This window comes from Electrona antarctica (genome assembly GCF_951216825.1).
Source record: "Electrona antarctica genome assembly, chromosome: 4".
Lineage (NCBI taxonomy): Eukaryota > Metazoa > Chordata > Actinopteri > Myctophiformes > Myctophidae > Electrona > Electrona antarctica.
The window spans coordinates 5,220,419-5,231,201 of NC_136809.1; positions in this window are offsets into that span (position 1 = coordinate 5,220,419).

Sequence of the window (10,783 nt, forward strand, 5' to 3'; positions counted from 1 at the left end):
ACTGTCTCAATTTGCATCTATTGTAGCTCACTGTGATGGAACATTAGTAGATAGATCTATCTATTGTAGCTCACTGTGATGGAACATTAGTAGATAGATCTATCTATTGTAGCTCACTGTGATGGAACATTAGTAGATAGATCTATTGTAGCTCACTGTGATGGAACATTAGTAGATAGATCTATCTATTGTAGCTCACTGTGATGGAACATTAGTAGATAGATCTATTGTAGCTCACTGTGATGGAACATTAGTAGATAGATCTATTGTAGCTCACTGTGATGGAACATTAGTAGATAGATCTATCTATTGTAGCTCACTGTGATGGAACATTAGTAGATAGATCTATTGTAGCTCAGTGTGATGGAACATTAGTAGATAGATCTATTGTAGCTCACTGTGATGGAACATTAGTAGATAGATCTATCTATTGTAGCTCACTGTGATGGAACATTAGTAGATAGATCTATTGTAGCTCAGTGTGATGGAACATTAGTAGATAGATCTATTGTAGCTCAGTGTGATGGAACATTAGTAGATAGATCTATTGTAGCTCACTGTGATGGAACATTAGTAGATAGATCTATTGTAGCTCACTGTGATGGAACATTAGTAGATAGATCTATCTATTGTAGCTCACTGTGATGGAACATTAGTAGATAGATCTATCTATTGTAGCTCACTGTGATGGAACATTAGTAGATAGATCTATTGTAGCTCACTGTGATGGAACATTAGTAGATAGATCTATCTATTGTAGCTCACTGTGATGGAACATTAGTAGATAGATCTATCTATTGTAGCTCACTGTGATGGAACATTAGTAGATAGATCTATTGTAGCTCACTGTGATGGAACATTAGTAGATAGATCTATTGTAGCTCAGTGTGATGGAACATTAGTAGATAGATCTATTGTAGCTCACTGTGATGGAACATTAGTAGATAGATCTATTGTAGCTCACCGTGATGGAACATTAGTAGATAGATCTATCTATTGTAGCTCACTGTGATGGAACATTAGTAGATAGATCTATCTATTGTAGCTCACTGTGATGGAACATTAGTAGATAGATCTATTGTAGCTCAGTGTGATGGAACATTAGTAGATAGATCTATTGTAGCTCACTGTGATGGAACATTAGTAGATAGATCTATTGTAGCTCACTGTGATGGAACATTAGTAGATAGATCTATCTATTGTAGCTCACTGTGATGGAACATTAGTAGATAGATCTATCTATTGTAGCTCACTGTGATGGAACATTAGTAGATAGATCTATCTATTGTAGCTCACTGTGATGGAACATTAGTAGATAGATCTATCTATTGTAGCTCACTGTGATGGAACATTAGTAGATAGATCTATTGTAGCTCACTGTGATGGAACATTAGTAGATAGATCTATTGTAGCTCACTGTGATGGAACATTAGTAGATAGATCTATTGTAGCTCACTGTGATGGAACATTAGTAGATAGATCTATTGTAGCTCACTGTGATGGAACATTAGTAGATAGATCTATTGTAGCTCACTGTGATGGAACATTAGTAGATAGATCTATTGTAGCTCACTGTGATGGAACATTAGTAGATAGATCTATCTATTGTAGCTCACTGTGATGGAACATTAGTAGATAGATCTATTGTAGCTCACTGTGATGGAACATTAGTAGATAGATCTATTGTAGCTCACTGTGATGGAACATTAGTAGATAGATCTATTGTAGCTCACTGTGATGGAACATTAGTAGATAGATCTATTGTAGCTCACTGTGATGGAACATTAGTAGATAGATCTATTGTAGCTCAGTGTGATGGAACATTAGTAGATAGATCTATTGTAGCTCACTGTGATGGAACATTAGTAGATAGATCTATCTATTGTAGCTCACTGTGATGGAACATTAGTAGATAGATCTATCTATTGTAGCTCACTGTGATGGAACATTAGTAGATAGATCTATTGTAGCTCAGTGTGATGGAACATTAGTAGATAGATCTATTGTAGCTCACTGTGATGGAACATTAGTAGATAGATCTATTGTAGCTCACTGTGATGGAACATTAGTAGATAGATCTATCTATTGTAGCTCACTGTGATGGAACATTAGTAGATAGATCTATCTATTGTAGCTCACTGTGATGGAACATTAGTAGATAGATCTATCTATTGTAGCTCACTGTGATGGAACATTAGTAGATAGATCTATCTATTGTAGCTCACTGTGATGGAACATTAGTAGATAGATCTATCTATTGTAGCTCACTGTGATGGAACATTAGTAGATAGATCTATTGTAGCTCAGTGTGATGGAACATTAGTAGATAGATCTATTGTAGCTCACTGTGATGGAACATTAGTAGATAGATCTATTGTAGCTCACTGTGATGGAACATTAGTAGATAGATCTATTGTAGCTCAGTGTGATGGAACATTAGTAGATAGATCTATTGTAGCTCACTGTGATGGAACATTAGTAGATAGATCTATTGTAGCTCACTGTGATGGAACATTAGTAGATAGATCTATCTATTGTAGCTCACTGTGATGGAACATTAGTAGATAGATCTATCTATTGTAGCTCACTGTGATGGAACATTAGTAGATAGATCTATTGTAGCTCACTGTGATGGAACATTAGTAGATAGATCTATTGTAGCTCAGTGTGATGGAACATTAGTAGATAGATCTATCTATTGTAGCTCACTGTGATGGAACATTAGTAGATAGATCTATTGTAGCTCACTGTGATGGAACATTAGTAGATAGATCTATTGTAGCTCACTGTGATGGAACATTAGTAGATATATCTATCTATTGTAGCTCACTGTGATGGAACATTAGTAGATAGATCTATTGTAGCTCAGTGTGATGGAACATTAGTAGATAGATCTATCTATTGTAGCTCACTGTGATGGAACATTAGTAGATAGATCTATTGTAGCTCACTGTGATGGAACATTAGTAGATAGATCTATCTATTGTAGCTCACTGTGATGGAACATTAGTAGATAGATCTATCTATTGTAGCTCACTGTGATGGAACATTAGTAGATAGATCTATCTATTGTAGCTCACTGTGATGGAACATTAGTAGATAGATCTATCTATTGTAGCTCACTGTGATGGAACATTAGTAGATAGATCTATCTATTGTAGCTCACTGTGATGGAACATTAGTAGATAGATCTATCTATTGTAGCTCACTGTGATGGAACATTAGTAGATAGATCTATCTATTGTAGCTCACTGTGATGGAACATTAGTAGATAGATCTATCTATTGTAGCTCACTGTGATGGAACATTAGTAGATAGATCTATTGTAGCTCAGTGTGATGGAACATTAGTAGATAGATCTATTGTAGCTCACTGTGATGGAACATTAGTAGATAGATCTATTGTAGCTCACTGTGATGGAACATTAGTAGATAGATCTATTGTAGCTCAGTGTGATGGAACATTAGTAGATAGATCTATTGTAGCTCACTGTGATGGAACATTAGTAGATAGATCTATTGTAGCTCACTGTGATGGAACATTAGTAGATAGATCTATCTATTGTAGCTCACTGTGATGGAACATTAGTAGATAGATCTATCTATTGTAGCTCACTGTGATGGAACATTAGTAGATAGATCTATTGTAGCTCACTGTGATGGAACATTAGTAGATAGATCTATTGTAGCTCAGTGTGATGGAACATTAGTAGATAGATCTATCTATTGTAGCTCACTGTGATGGAACATTAGTAGATAGATCTATTGTAGCTCACTGTGATGGAACATTAGTAGATAGATCTATTGTAGCTCACTGTGATGGAACATTAGTAGATATATCTATCTATTGTAGCTCACTGTGATGGAACATTAGTAGATAGATCTATTGTAGCTCAGTGTGATGGAACATTAGTAGATAGATCTATCTATTGTAGCTCACTGTGATGGAACATTAGTAGATAGATCTATTGTAGCTCACTGTGATGGAACATTAGTAGATAGATCTATCTATTGTAGCTCACTGTGATGGAACATTAGTAGATAGATCTATTGTAGCTCAGTGTGATGGAACATTAGTAGATAGATCTATTGTAGCTCACTGTGATGGAACATTAGTAGATAGATCTATCTATTGTAGCTCACTGTGATGGAACATTAGTAGATAGATCTATCTATTGTAGCTCACTGTGATGGAACATTAGTAGATAGATCTATCTATTGTAGCTCACTGTGATGGAACATTAGTAGATAGATCTATCTATTGTAGCTCACTGTGATGGAACATTAGTAGATAGATCTATCTATTGTAGCTCACTGTGATGGAACATTAGTAGATAGATCTATTGTAGCTCACTGTGATGGAACATTAGTAGATAGATCTATTGTAGCTCAGTGTGATGGAACATTAGTAGATAGATCTATTGTAGCTCACTGTGATGGAACATTAGTAGATAGATCTATTGTAGCTCACTGTGATGGAACATTAGTAGATAGATCTATTGTAGCTCACTGTGATGGAACATTAGTAGATAGATCTATTGTAGCTCACTGTGATGGAACATTAGTAGATAGATCTATTGTAGCTCACTGTGATGGAACATTAGTAGATAGATCTATTGTAGCTCACTGTGATGGAACATTAGTAGATAGATCTATTGTAGCTCACTGTGATGGAACATTAGTAGATAGATCTATTGTAGCTCACTGTGATGGAACATTAGTAGATAGATCTATTGTAGCTCACTGTGATGGAACATTAGTAGATAGATCTATCTATTGTAGCTCACTGTGATGGAACATTAGTAGATAGATCTATTGTAGCTCAGTGTGATGGAACATTAGTAGATAGATCTATTGTAGCTCAGTGTGATGGAACATTAGTAGATAGATCTTCAACATGAAAATCCTGTGGGGGAAAAAATAACATGCATTGGATATCTAGCGAGGGAATCCATTGTGAACTCGCTTGGGTGGGTTTTAGGACTACAATGTAACTCTATAGAGCGTCGCAGTCCCGCCCCCTACCAGGGCCCAGGAAATTATTCCCTGTTCATTTTCCTCAGACATTTCAAAAAGTATTTATTTAAAGACTCGTACAAAGCCAACAAGAGTTGTGACAAATCATGACAACAAACACAATTTTTCGGGCCGAACAAATAATTAGAAAGAAGAAGAAAACGGCAGGTTACTTACAACACTTTTTGTTGTTGATTTTCTTCTTTCTAATTATTTTTTCGGCCCAAAATGTTGTGTTTGTTGTCATGATTTGTCACAACTCGAGTTGGCTTTGTCCGCGGCGTAAATGTCTTTAAATACATACTTTTGAAAAGTCTATGAGGAAAATGAACGGGGAATTCTGGGTCTCACGTCGTCATGAAAGGGGGCGGGACTGCGACGCTCTATACACACTATTCGAGCTAAAGAATTAAGAAGGGAGAAAGAGGAAAGTTTAGCTTCATTTATCTCTCTTGCTCTGTTACTGTTCTGTTCCTCCTTCTGTTACTGTTCTGTTCCTCCTTCTGTTCTGTTCTGTTCCTCCTTCTGTTACTGTTCTGTTCCTCCTTCTGTTACTGTTCTGTTCCTCCTTCTGTTCTGTTCTGTTCCTCCTTCTGTTACTGTTCTGTTCCTCCTTCTGTTACTGTTCTGTTCCTCCTTCTGTTACTGTTCTGTTCCTCCTTCTGTTACTGTTCCTCCTTCTGTTACTGTTCCTCCTTCTGTTACTGTTACTGTTCCTCCTTCTGTTACTGTTCCTCCTTCTGTTACTGTTCCTCCTTCTGTTTCATTGACATCAGGTCTGGGCAGTGTCTGCTTCACACCAGTACCCATGCTGCCAACTGCTGCCCAAATGCTAACATATAATACAAGAACAAATTCAAGCTTTTAACACCATGTCTGGATGGATATAGCTCCCATTGCAGTTAAACATGCTTTTCACCTAAACCAGTGGTCCAGGGACCACCAGTGGGCCTTGAGGGGGTTCCAGGTGGTCCCCAGCTAAATGATGGAGAGTTGGTAACCAAATGGACCCTTATAAATCTTTAACTCTTGAGAGCGTAAAATGAAACCAAATGGACCCTCCTTCATTTTACGCTCTCAAGAGTTAGAGTATTGTATTGTTTTACTACTATAACTAAAAAACACATGCACCGTCCCAGGTGCATGCAATGTATTTTTTAGTTATATAGTAGTAAAAAAAAAGACATTATTTAATTTGCAAGAAGTCGACACAATTAGAGATTGTAGAAGAATTGTTATTTTGATCACCACATCGATACGGCATGAAATTGTGGAGACACAATCTTATCCAACGACAACATAATATTCTATATGGTACACTGTACGTACGTCCTGTGGCCAGTCTACCCCTGGTACACTGTACGTACGTCCTGTGGCCAGTCCACCCCTGGTACACTGTACGTACGTCCTGTGGCCAGTCCACCCCTGGTACACTGTACGTACGTCCTGTGGCCAGTCCACCCCTGGTACACTGTACGTACGTCCTGTGGCCAGTCCACCCCTGTACGTACGTCCTGTGGCCAGTCCACCCCTGGTACACTGTACGTACGTCCTGTGGCCAGTCCACCCCTGGTACACTGTACGTACGTCCTGTGGCCAGTCCACCCCTGTACGTACGTCCTGTGGCCAGTCCACCCCTGGTACACTGTACGTACGTCCTGTGGCCAGTCCACCCCTGGTACACTGTACGTACGTCCTGTGGCCAGGCCACCCCTGCAGAAGACTGGTACACTGTACGTACGTCCTGTGGCCAGTCCACCCCTGCAGAAGACTAAAGAACCCTTACCCGTGAGGAAGTGAAACTCAGTGGCATGGTCATTCTGAAGGTCATGGTCATGGTCATGGTCATTCTGAAGGTGAATTGAGTTTAGGCTCTTTCTGCTTTTGCAGGAAATCGAACTGAAACACTAATGGAATTCTACTTTAAGATGAAGAGGGAAGTGGGAGGGCAGTGTTATTCCAGGCTCCCAATGTGCTCTCATGGCTGCTGAACAAAATCAAATTTTGTCATAATTACACCCATGTCAATATGAGACAGACTGAGGGGAGGCATGAAACCGTAATACAAGGCAAACAGTAACACGTGTGTGTGTGTGTGTGTGTGTGTGTGTGTGTGTGTGTGTGTGTGTGTGTGTGTGTGTGTGTGTGTGTGTGTGTGTGTGTGTGTGTGTGTGTGTGTGTGTGTGTGTGTGTGTGTGTGTGTGTGTGTGTGTGTGTGTGTGTGTGTGTGTGTGTGTGTGTGTGTGTGTGTGTGTTCCTACGAAAAACATAACTATTCATATTATGATAAAATATTAAAATTGATGCAACTCCCATTCATCCTGTAAATCTGCAACATCACTAGAGCTCATCTCGGGAAGTTTCCAACCAATCAACGTCAAACTTGACGCACGCACGCACGCACACACGCACGCACATGCGCGCAAGCATTGTTTCATATCCACACAGACCGGATCAGCAAACTGCAAAGCAACATCATCCAAGTCTAACTTTGCAGGTTTTTACACACACACACACACACACACACACACACACACACACACACACACACACACACACACACACACACACACACACACACACACACACACACACACACACACACACACACACACACACACACACACACACACACACACAAATAAAAGCCCTACATCCCCATTTCATTTTCCACTTTTTTCTTTCTGCCAGTTTTGGGGCTGCCATGCTGCTGTTGCTGGTCACTGTCTTGGGCTTTTTTCTCTTTGAAAAGGCATTGACTGACAGTCGGCCCAGCGGGGGCTACAGGCGGGGGCTACAGGCTGCCTGGCAGGACGGGCTAATAAGGAAGGAAATGGACATCTCTCTCATCCACAGCTGTTCCTGAGTGTGGCCAAATAAATAGGACAGACTGAGGCGGAGCAGGGAGGGAAGTCTCTCTGGAGAGAGAGAGAGAGAGAGAGAGAGAGAGAGAGAGAGAGAGAGAGAGAGAGAGAGAGAGAGAGAGAGAGAGAGAGAGAGAGAGAGAGAGAGGCTGAACCCCCGAGGGAGACGGAGAGAGGGCAAAAATAATGCATGGGAAAAAATAGACACACAGATGGTGGTAATGTGGATAAAATTAACAGCTCTTTGTCACCTCCACTTCAATGGCACAGTGACAACACAAAGTTGTCACGCACGCACACACCCATGCGCACACACACACACACACACACACACACACAATGGGCTTGCATGAACCCTCCTCATCCGCACAATGACGGCCAAAAAAACAAATCACCCCATTTTCATTTCTTTTTTTGCAAATAGCATCCTGTTCTTCTGTGATAAAATAAATCATATGGTCTTTGCTGACAATAAGTGTCTCCCAGATCTTTATAAACATCCGATAAAACCTCTTCCTAAATCTATTTCGTCTTCTCTTCTCTTCGTATCAATTTGTTCTTCAGTTTCATTCGCCCTCGTATCGGACCCGGGGGGCGCGTTATTGTCCAGATACTGTAATTTATGGCCGGCGGGTTTGGTAACACAATGTACTTTTTGTTCTGGAATTGGAAGGATTAGTGTTTGAGATTAACTGATACCATCTCTCACATTCTCAGCAATAGAGAATATAACCAGGGCTTGAACAGAATGCCAGCATCAAGCTATCCAGATCTCTCTCTATAGCTTAAAAACCTCTTAAACCCCAGGGGGGTCCAGGAGGGAAAATCAAAAATATCGGAGTTGGAAGACCTTGACCAGCCCCATTTACCCGCTGAGAGCTGTTCATGAGGTGGACAGCCTCTGCCCCCCCCCCCCCCCCCCCCGGGGGGGGATTGGGGCTTTTTGTTTTGGCGGGAACCCCTTTTGGTGTTATAGCATTATGTTATGCTTTAGCTTGTAGCACTGCCACATATTATTCATTAAGGATTTATTTTAAAATGTGATTTAAAAGAGCATGGCTCAAAATATTCCTTTAACACTATATCCATCCTTATGTGTAATGTCCTATTTTCTTTGAGAGGTATCTGTTTTGTTTTTGTTTATGTTTTGGAGGGTCAATAATTGGGGAGGAGATTGCTTGATTGACAGGCTGTGACGCTTCCGTCAGAAAAACACACAGAAGTCGCCGGCTCTAGAGACTTGTGGGGACAGAGAGACAAACGGGCAGGGAGTCCACGTGGTACCTGATCGCGTTCGTATAAACTTTGTCTGTATGCTATACGGTGGAATATAGCCAAGGCCACCAACTCACCGCTGACAGGAGTAACCCGGCCGGGAACCGTCATCTGCTCCGGTGAGAGTTTTGTTTGTTTGTTTGGGTCCAGCGAGGAGTACCGTTTGTTTTCCGTTCGCGGGACAGTGGATCTTCTCTGTTGGATCTGTTTACGTTCGGGGATCACTACGTTTGGATTAACTTTATTATTTCGGGTTCGGAGCGTCAGGGAGACGCATGAGTACTCAAGGAATGATACAAACAATATAGCGAGCGAGCGTGCGTGTGTGCGTGCGTGAGAGGCACGGAACGGCGGGCGTTCGGACATTATACACTATATTATATATTACTATATTTAACCTGTCATGAATTCTGTGTTGTAACTGATTGTCAATGTTAAGTTTATATTTCATATAGATAAACTATTATTCTACTATTTACTCTGTTTATTTATTCTGTTGGAGTCAGTGGTTTACATTGCATGCTACATGGTTGAGACTTATCAATTTTATCTTTAAAGGAGGATCATTACTACCCCGTGAATTTTAGTAACTGTGATAGAGATATCTGATCGTTACAAGCTATTGAAAAATAGCAGATCTACAAGCTCATAGCGCGCCACCGAGTGGCGCGCTACGAGCTTGTAGGTCTGCTATTTTTGAGAAATCGTGAAAATGTGGCACAAATCTTTGAATATAATATTCTTTCAGAAGACTTTTTATTTATTTCGACGTCAGGCCTAAATGGGTTAATATTCCTCATGGTAATACATCTTCACCCCGAAGGCCACAGACATGCCTCCGTTTCAGACACTTCTTCAGTTTTTTATGACCTACGTGACCTACGTTATGACCTACGTTATGACCTACGTTATGACCTACGTGACCGACCGTCCAATGTCAATAGTCGGTATTCTTTCATTATATCAAGTCCAGAGTTGACATCCTGTGTACGATGTGACGCGATACACTTTCGTCTCTCTCTCTCTGCAGCGATTGATTTCAGTTCAGAGAGGGTGTTGTTTCTTGTTTGTCTTTACATGAATGCTCATGGATACAATCTGTCAGAAAAGAGGAGAGAGAGCATTTTCTGGCAGCGGCATCAGCCGCGGAACACCCGTGGCAGGGGGTAGTGTTTCCCGGCGGCATCAGTCCGACACGCTACCCCAAACCCGGCCTTACCCTAACCATAACCGCAAGCACGACCAACAGCACGACGCAACGCATGTCGGACCAATGCACTGCCGCGGAAGAAAGCGACAGTCGAGTGTCATAGCTACCTATCTATCTCTCTGAAGATGAGCGCACAGAATAAAATAATTAAATAAATAATAAAACATGGACAGGACATATTTTTTTAGTTCTTTTCATTTTATTTAGTTGTGTTCCCTCTGCCCGTGCAGGTGACCTTGAAGGACATAGATCTGTTTTGCAGATCTCTCCTGACAGAGACATTTATAAGCTCACATGTAAACGACGATGACAAGTAAAGGCAACAATAGTTGCCTTGTCAATAGAGGCAACTATCCCCTCTTCAATAGAATGTCTGTCGGTCGGTCGGTCGGGTCTGTCTGTCTGTCTGTCTGTCTGTC